Source organism: Muntiacus reevesi, chromosome 20 (assembly GCF_963930625.1).
Source record: "Muntiacus reevesi chromosome 20, mMunRee1.1, whole genome shotgun sequence".
Classification (NCBI taxonomy): Eukaryota; Metazoa; Chordata; class Mammalia; order Artiodactyla; family Cervidae; genus Muntiacus; species Muntiacus reevesi.
In genome coordinates, this window is record NC_089268.1 from 40,297,113 (window position 1) to 40,306,767 (window position 9,655).

General features: G+C 43.5%; 1 non-coding gene across 1 annotated transcript; it reads left to right on the forward strand.

The window, feature by feature from the left end:
- Positions 1–7,434: 7,434 nt before the first annotated feature.
- On the forward strand, positions 7,435–7,506 carry TRNAG-CCC (transfer RNA glycine (anticodon CCC)). The gene has a single exon. It is a non-coding gene; the product is annotated as a tRNA-Gly (tRNA).
- Positions 7,507–9,655: the final 2,149 nt, after the last annotated feature.

Below are 9,655 nucleotides of genomic sequence, written 5' to 3' on the forward strand. Positions count from 1 at the left end.
CATCCATTGTTTGTCTTTAATAACACTGCCACTAGTTTCAGGTCAATTTTCCAAATTTGTTTGTATGCAAGTCCCTGTGACTTAAATAATAATAGTAACAGCAAACATTCATTGGGGGTTGACTATGTACTAGGCACTGTTCCCACCTTTTGATATTTATCTCGCTTAATCCTCACAGCAGCGGATGCCATGGGTTCTGCTGTTATTAAGTGTTGGGCGAAAGGAAAACAGAAGTGGAGTGGTTGGCGACAGGGAGCAAGCGGCAAAGCCAGGATTCAGCCCAGGCTTCCATCAACATCTCCTGGTGCTGGGTCTGGTGACGCGGCGTGGAGGGATGGGCCCCCGAAGGGAGGAGAGAGCAGGAGGGCGGTGACGAGGGTCCCAGGTCTGGACTGAGCGACATTAGCAAGGAGCCCGTGCGGCAGACAGGCCGCGGTGGGTTACACGAGGTCCCGACACTCCAGCACTTCTTTAGAGGAAGGAGCAGGGCCTGCCACCCCGGGAGCAGTGGCACACGATCACTTCATCTGCAAGAGTTATCTAAAAATGGTTTTCCAGAATCCTTTCAGAAAAAGTTCCATTCACAAGAGCCTTTCTGATGTGATCAGGAACTAGTTCTAGCCTGTTCTGGACAGACCGTGACTTTCGTAGATTTCCAGGAGAAAGTAGATGGGGAAGAAAATTCAAATTATTTTCATTGTATAGAATGGGAGTTGGGGGAGGGAAGCAGCTATTTAATGTTCAAATCATGACAACCACAAATACAGTTTAAGACAAAAGAAGCAAATTGTCACTGCCTTTACTAGTATGAGATAAGTGGTATTTGGTCATGGGCATTGTCATTTCTCATTGGCTATGGGAAGGCACACTGGTTTTAAGATGTTTTGGATAGTTAAATGTAGCCCTATGTTTACCAGCTCATTTCCAAAGTACAGTATTACTGCTGTCATTGCATTTGTTTATCATTGTTTGGACACACATTTAGCATAGCAAAGATTTAGCTTTGTGTTTCTAGGGCACCAGCTTGTGGGGAGAAAACCTGTTCATAGAAAAAAAAAATACCTTTAGGATAGCTAAGGGCTAGATATGGTCTTCTAAAAATTACCCTTTGTAGCCAATACTTACTTTGAATATTATAATATTCAGCTTTAGAACTGTGTTGGGGGGAAAGGCAACTAATTACATGATTACTCTTTATTTTTTAAAAGTAAAGCTTTCTGGTCATGTACATTTGAACAGTCTTAAAAGAAGATGTAATGGAGTAAGAGTTCTTGCTTTTTTTTCTAGACCGAGAGATAAAAGTAGAAAAGGATGCTACCAGTACACAACCACGTAGAGATTTTTGTATTAAACCTTGAACTTACTGCACTAGCACAAGTGTCTTTCTGTAATATTGAGCCTACTTCTTGAATTAAAAAAAAAGACAGGAAGTCAGTCTGAAATGTACAGTAGTTTGTCTCAGGGCTTCTCCTAACCTGGAGAAAAGGCAGTCTATTCTCATGCCCAGACATCTGGGGGTGGACAGCATCCTGATGGCAGGGGAACCTGGAATGTAAAGATAGATATCTTTAATACAGTATGAATTGGAGCTAACAGGAGTGGAAAAATCCCAAAATCTTCCAATCAACCTGCTTGTCCTTTGTTTCTAATCCCCTGAGCTGAGGGGAAATATAATTGTAGGCTCGAGTGCCACTTAATAGTCTTTTTTTTTTTTTTTTTTCGCGGACACTGTGAGTTAATTTAAGTTGAAATAAAACTTAGTCTTCATCTTCCTGATGTTCTCAGACATACACTCACCTCTGTGTATTTTTTGGAAAGACAAGTTATTCTCCCTTTTGTGAGGGGTGCCTGGATCACTGTGTCAGTTCTAAGACTGGAGCTCAAGAAGATGCTTAGGATGACTCAGTCTGTGGAATTTGAGCCCAGCTGGCCACGGCCACCGTCTTGGAGCTTATTACTGTGGGTATCTCATCGCCGGGTGGCCTTTCCGGGAGAGGAACGCTCAAATCGTTGTAAGACCCTATGTATGAAGAAGACATTGAGATGCTGATTAATAGAACAATAAATGTTTCACATACAACAAAAGGTAAGTTAGGACTGGAGTCTGGGGAAGAAGATCAACTTGAAGGGGGCGGAAAGTCCAGTTTGGTTTAGAATTAGAATAGCACAAACCAACTTGACCCTTTCATGATACCTAAAACACATGTAACTGTTTATGTTTTAAACCCAGAGAACATTGGTGTTTATAACAACTTTGTGTACCTGAAGCAAATCATATAGGGATGTTCTTAGTTTTGTTATTGTTTGTCTTTTCTTAATCTAGCATGTGTTTGGGAAACTGTCACAGCAGAGCAGATGTAATTGTCTTTGACTGAAGGCCCTTGGAGAATGAATCTGAGCCAAAAGCCCTACCTTCGTGTGATTGATTAGTTACACTTGTTGAATCAGCATAATCTTTACCAAGTGTATGGTTAACCACAAGTAATCCAAGCTCCTTAGAAACTCCAGTGTTTCTAAGTACTTAGCCACAGCAACCGCCAAGAAGAGACCAGTTCACCAAGAATGATTTAAGATCTAACCTCAGTACCCCTTGTGTCCAAGGCCGTCTTAATAACAGTATGAGAATCCCAAGTTACCAACATTTTTTTTTCCAGTTCTTCTATATGTAGTGGCGTATGTTTGTGAGAAAGCCAGTGCATTAATGTCTAGTGCAAAATGAATTACCCTTAAACTCAATAGCTTAAAACAATACAAATTTATTACCTGACGATTTCTGCAGGTCTGGAATTCAGGCGTGGGCACGTGTAGGTGGTTCTGCCTCTACCTGCTCATGAGGTTGCCGTCAACAAGTCAGCCAGAGCCGCAGTTATCTGAAGGCTGGACTGGAGCTGGGAGGACCCACTTTTCCGGTGATTCAGTCATGCACCCTGTGAGCTGGTCTTCCTCCCCACACGGGCCTCTCTGTGATCTTTGAGTGTCCTTCCCCGTGGTGGCTGGCTTCCCCCACAGTGAGCAGTTCTGGAGAGCAAACACAAGCCACGGAGCCTCAGATGTCACACTTTGTCAATCGTTACCATGTTCTGTTCACTTGAAATGAGTCAGGAATCCAGGGTAGAGAACTGGGCTGTTTCATGTCTTTTCATCTTTTTTTTTGGCTGCACCGTGTAGCTTATGGGATCTTAGCTCCCCGACCAGAGATAGAACCCGTGTCCCACCGTGGTGAAAGCATGGAGTCCTAACCACTGGACTACCAGAGAATTCCCAGACTCTCCCTTTTGAAAAGAAGCGTCTAAGAATTTGTAGGCATATTTTAAAATGGCTGTAATTTGTTCGGAGTTATAGGCTGAGGCCATGGGGCCAAAATGAAGCTAACTGGAATCTATAAATGAATGTGGGAATCCAGCTCATTTATAAACAGTGAGGTCACATGGAATAGAAAGGGAAAATACTAGAATTATCTGACTATGTCCGTTATAGCCAGTAATCATACTGCACCAATGTTTCTGGTAGATAGTTCCTGGCAAATGATCAGGAACTATTAATTATGCTTCTATTTATAGTTATATTTTCACCTTTGATTCTTTTCAGATTTGCTTCATTAGAGGAACAATGAATAAATTTTATGGCTTTGCTCAAAATAGAAAATGAATCTTGGGAAATTCAAATACATTACTTATGAAGGCAAGGAATACTAGTGATTAGCTTTAGAAATCAAACTACCAGCAAAAGAAGAGTTTATGAATCAAGGAATTTTTTCCTTTGGTGAAGATACTGAGAAAGGTAGGATTATTTTACCATGAAAATGTCACACATATCCAAATGTTTGGAAATATGCAAAGGGGTTGGTTTAAGGCTCTTGAAGCTTGTAAAATAAAACTTTAAATCCAAAAGAGGATGACTGGAGGGGGAAAAAACTTTCAAATAAAGGGACTTTTAAAAATCATTTAAAGAAAAAACAGATTAGAAAAGTAAAAGTAAGTGAACAAAAAGTGGTACAGATATGTAGAAAAGGGTTGCTGAATGGTTTCTTCCTGTTTAAAATTTGCTCAGTTGTATCCGACTCTGTGACCCCATGAACTGCAGCCCACCAGGCTCCTCTGTCCATCGGATTTTTTCAGGCAAGAAAATGAGTAGTTTACCATTTCCCTCTCCAGTTTAAAATTCAGTTCAGTTCAGTTCAGTCGCTCAGAAGTGTCCGACTCAGAGTAGGGTAAATATTCAGTCAGCTCAAACCCTGCTTTAGGGCTGTTTCTCCCTCTGTCCCCAGACCCTGCCTTCCACCCTGCGTGCTAGTCCCCAGATGGGTCTAGAAGCACCTTTAGTTCAGTCAGCCAGGAGAGGCGCCTGTAATCTGTTGCCCTCTGCTGCCTCCTGCTGGCGTGTGTGTGTGTGTGTGTGTGTGTGTGTGTGTGTGTGTGTGTGTGTGATCTGTTGCCCTCTGCTGCCTCCTGCTGGCGTGTGTGTGTGTGTGTGTGTGTGTGTGTGTGTGTGTGTGTGTGTGTGTGTGTGATCTGTTGCCCTCTGCTGCCTCCTGCTGGCGTGTGTGTGTGTGTGTGTGTGTGTGTGTGTGTGTGTGTGTGTGTGTGTGTGTGATCTGTTGCCCTCTGCTGCCTCCTGCTGGCGTGTGTGTGTGTGTGTGTGTGTGTGTGTGTGTGTGTGTGTGTGTGTGTGTGTGAGATCTGTTGCCCTCTGCTGCCTCCTGCTGGCGTGTGTGTGTGTGTGTGTGTGTGTGTGTGTGTGTGTGTGTGTGTGAGATCTGTTGCCCTCTGCTGCCTCCTGCTGGCCCGTGTGTGTGTGTGTGTGTGTGTGTGTGTGTGTGTGAGATCTGTTGCCCTCTGCTGCCTCCTGCTGGCCCATGTGTGTGTGTGTGTGTGTGTGTGTGTGTGTGTGTGTGTGTGATCTGTTGCCCTCTGCTGCCTCCTGCTGGCCCGTGTGTGTGTGTGTGTGTGTGTGTGTGTGTGTGTGTGTGTGTGTGTGTGTGTGTGAGTTGCTCGGTCGTATCTGATTCTGTGACCCCCATGGACTGTAGCCCGCCAGGCTCCTCTGCCCATGGAATTCTCCAGGCAAGAATACTGGAGTGGGTAGCCATGCCCTCCTCCAGGGGATCTTCCCAACCCAGGGATCAAACCCAGGTCTCCCGCATTGCAGGCAGATTCTTTACCATCTGGGCCACCATACCCCAGCTGAAGAGTAGCTTTTATCATCTTAATTTTGGGGCACAGATTTCTGTCTTCATCCACCGCTGTTGTCAGTGATGGTTTGTCCTTTAAGAGATTTTCTGCAGGATGGTTGTTCTCAAGAAACCTGGCAAATGTCCTCCACTGGCCTGCTTCCCCTGCTGGCCTTGCCCTGGAACATGTGAGGCTCAGCTCTTCCTGCCCCAGGGCTGGGCTGTCCACCACACAGCCCCTGGCATGGCACTCCTGTGCCATGAACCCTGGACGGTCACAGCGACTTAATGCTTCTGCATCACTCGTGGTGTCTTTCAGGAACCACCTGTGCCGCCAGAAGGACCAGCGGGGCGCTTTCTGGAGCCCATCACTTCCGTCCATCCAAGAGAAGGCTGGGAGGGCGCCAACGGGGAGAAGCAGGCATCAGCCTCACCCGTCTCAAACTCCCTCTCCTGCCGTCCTAACTTCTATGGTTTTCCTAATGTCTTATCCCGAAGGCTTGGCGAACTGGGTTTCAGACCAACAGGCATCCCCACAGTGCTCTCAACATTTAATTGCCTCTGTCTCCTCTCTCCCCTTTCTTTTCTTTTTTTAATTTCAAACACATTTATTTTCTAAATCACTTTGAGGTTGATTTGTGTCCTTTCTCCTTCCCTTCCTGTCTCACAGGAACTGCCTTTATACCACAGAACCATTCCCTCTCCACTCTGACTCATAACGAAATACTCAGACCTCCTAGCTTTGAATACGTAAAGGAAGCCTCTTGGAATTAAAACAACTCTTTCCTCGTTCAGTGAAACTTGGCTCTCAAGGTTACTTATCACCTGGGTGAGGTCTGAAAGCCACGCTGTGTTCAGGAAACTACCCGCCCCTCTGTGAAGGCAGGCATGGCGCTGATAGACTGTGGAGAACCAGAGGGCACCATGATTTGTAGGCAAAATGATACCTCTGTTTAATATTAACAAACATCCCCATTGCATTATTACTGAGCATAAAGGACTTCGTATGTAGCGTCTCCTGAAGTCATTTCAACAACCCTGTGAGGTAGATACTGTCATCATCCCCTCCTTTGTAGATGAAAAAACAGTCTTAGGTTAAGGATTTGTCAAGATCATAAGGGCCAGAAAATGATGGAGCTGAGCTTCAGATCCAGCAAGATGGTCATATTCAGGCTGTCAGTCCCCAAATCCTGTCCAGAGGAACCGTATAGTCGTTGCCCCGATATATTTGACTCCCAGTTTTTTGACTTTCCAGCGGAAAAGGGAAAACTACAGGCGGTGTGGCGTTCCTCCTTCCTCCTAGTCAGAGGCTTTGCTGTCTGCACCACCATCATTGGTGACCTCCAGTCTCTAAGGAAATGAAACAGAGGTCCTACCTAAAGGTTGGGACATCCCTGATGATTCTGTAAAGGGATAGGCTGGATCATTCATCAAAAAATAAAAAACCAACAACTTAAAAAACTCGAAATAATCAAGCTTATTCTAGTTTAAAATCACTCAAGGTCAGACAGCAGGTGAATGGCAGCTTCAGACCTGATGTCTGTTTGACGTCAAAGTCCAGCTCTGAACTTCCTGGTGGCTCAGATGGTAAAGAATCCTCTTGGAGTGCAGGAGACCTGGGTTCTATCTCTGGGTTGGGAAGATCCCCTGGAGGAGGGCATGGCCAACCACTCCAGTATTCTTGTCTGGAGAATTCCATGGGCAGAGGAGCCTGGCAGGCTACAGTCCATGGGGTTGCAAAGAGTCAGACATGACTGAACGACTAATACTTCACTTCAAGGGGTGAGTTATATTCTCAGTGGGGGGAACCCCCCCCCAATAAAAGGCCAGATCTTTCTGTGGATTTATGTTAATCCTGTCTGACCTGACCCCAAGCACATTTTCAGGTCTACTGCTCACTGGTCATCCCCTTGCTCCAGGATCCCTGTGCTGAATTTAACTATCTGAACCATGCTTAACTGGATCTCTACGACTCATGCTTTTTCATGAAGAGAGCAGTGGAATAGCTTCAAAATTCTGAGAGAAAGTCAATCTGTACTTCAGTTTCTCGTTTGTTAATAATTCAAGAACAAGGGCAAATAATAACATTTTAGGCTGAGACACAGAATTTACCACCTATAGACAATCCCACTGAAAGTCGCTTAAAGGAAGTACTTCAAGAAGAAGAAAATTAAACCCGGAAGGAAGGAATAAAAGCCAAGAAAGTGATGAGCAAAGAAACTGGCTAATATATGGTTAAATCTAAAGAAGCATCAACAAGGAATTCCCTGGTGGTCCAGTGGTTAGGACTCCTGCTTCCCCTGTAGGAGGCCCAGGTTTGATCCCTGGTCAGGGAACCAAGATCCCACAAGCTGCATCGTGTGGCTGAAAAACAAGCAAAAGAAAAAGAAAAGCACAACAGAACAAAACTTGTGTGAAAGTGTGAAAATGATGTGGGATAAAAATATTGTCAACAGCTGAGAGGTGTGATTAGAGTGAAAGCATTCTATAGTGTTTATATGTCCTGGAAGAGGAAAGACTGATCGATTTCAAATGATTTGTGTTAAAATGGAAGGAAGGAAATGTTACAGCTTTCCAACCAACAGCTGGGAGGAAAGGCAGAGACAACAAAACCATTAATCCATTAATAGGCAAAAAGGAAGGGAAAGGAAACATAGAAAAAAAACAGGGTAGATAATTAACAAGATGGTAAGAGTAAATCTAAATCCATAATCACAATATTTGTTTGTTCTTTCAGTCGCCCAGTCATGTCTGACTCTGCACCCCTATGGGCTGCACAAGTATTAAACTTACCAGTTCTGTCAATCCTTTGTTGCGCTGATGAGAAATAAGAGATGAACGTTAAGAAGAAACAGTAATGTATATGTTTCAGTGCTATTCTCTCAAATCATATTGGTATATGGCAAAAACCATCACAATACTGTAAAGTAATTATTCTCCAATTAAATAAATTTTATAAAAAAGGAATAGTAAGATTTTTTAAATTACTCAATGAAAACAAAGAACACATCCCAAATAGTGTAAAACTCACTGGAATTTGAGTCAGGAGATATCCAACCTGTTAACTAAGTCACAAAGTTGTGACCTCAAGTATATAGCCTAACCACTGTGGATCTCAGTTTCCTATAATGAAACACAAGAATATCTCAATAAAAAACATATTATATGAATAAATAACAGAATGGAAGAAATGCTTCAAAATCTGACAAGCCATCACAGAGAGCAAAGTTTTTATCTAAAGCATAAATACATAACACAAGTATTGAGAGAAAGTCAATTTTTGGTCAAAAGTGCACTTGTTGGCAAGACTTGCTGATGAAATCTCCCTGGGGATTAGGTTCATCCAGGCCAAATCCCCAGAGCAGGTCCAGAGCTCATCAAGGAGCAGCAAGTGGCCCTCTTCCTCCCAACTCCCACTAGAGATAACAGCTGTCACCAGCCAGGGCCACTCTCCACCCCTCAGGAAGCATGGGTCTTCATTTATGTAAACAATAAAGCCCCAATACAATGGACACTGAAAGAGCTGAAGAAAGTCCACTCGTGCGACTGGCTTAAGCAAAACTTGATGGTTGGTTTCAACCTGTGAAGTCTGATTTCTTTGGTTCCTAATTCCATGTCTGTGTTGACCTTTTAGGAAAGAATTGGATACTCTGTGCAGGAAAGCTAGCTTCCTTTATTTACAGCATCTAGCAGCGTGCTCTGTAGACAGTTGTTATATCTGTGCTCTGTATCTGTTATATTTCCTGATCAATCAGCTTTGAACAGATACTGCTGCTTAATCGACTTTTTTTCTTCCAATTTTATCAAGATGTAATTGATACATGACACTGTGTAAATTTAAAGTGTACACCATGATTTGACTAAAATCATGAAAAGATTATCACAGAAAGTTTAGTGAACATCCATCATCTCATATAGATACAAAAGTTAAGAAACAGAAAAAAGTGTGTGTGTGTGTGTGTGTGTGTGTGTGTGTGTGTGTGTGTGATGACAACTCTTAGGATTTACCCTCTTAACAACTGTCTTATATAACATGTGTGCCAAGTCACTTCAGTTGTGTCCAACTCTGTGCGACCTCATGGACTGAAGCCCACCAGGCTCTTCTGTCCATGGGATTTTCCAGGCAAGGATTACTAGAGTGGGTTGCTGTGCCCTCCTCCAGGGGATCTTCTCAACCAAGGGATGCTTGACCATCTCTTATGTCCAACCTGAAATGGCAGGGGGTGGTTCTTTACCACTAGCGCCATCTGCAGTGTTATCTATAAATATCATGTTGTACATTATATCCCTAGGCCTTATGTATCTTCTAACTGGAAGTTTGGGGTATCTTTTGACCACCTGCATCCAATTCCCCTTCTCTCCTTACTCCTATCCCCACCTCTAGTAACCATAAATCGGATCCCTTTGAGTTTGTATATGTATTTGTTTTTGAAGTATAATTGACCTACAACACTATGTTATTTCCTGTTACACGACACAGTGATT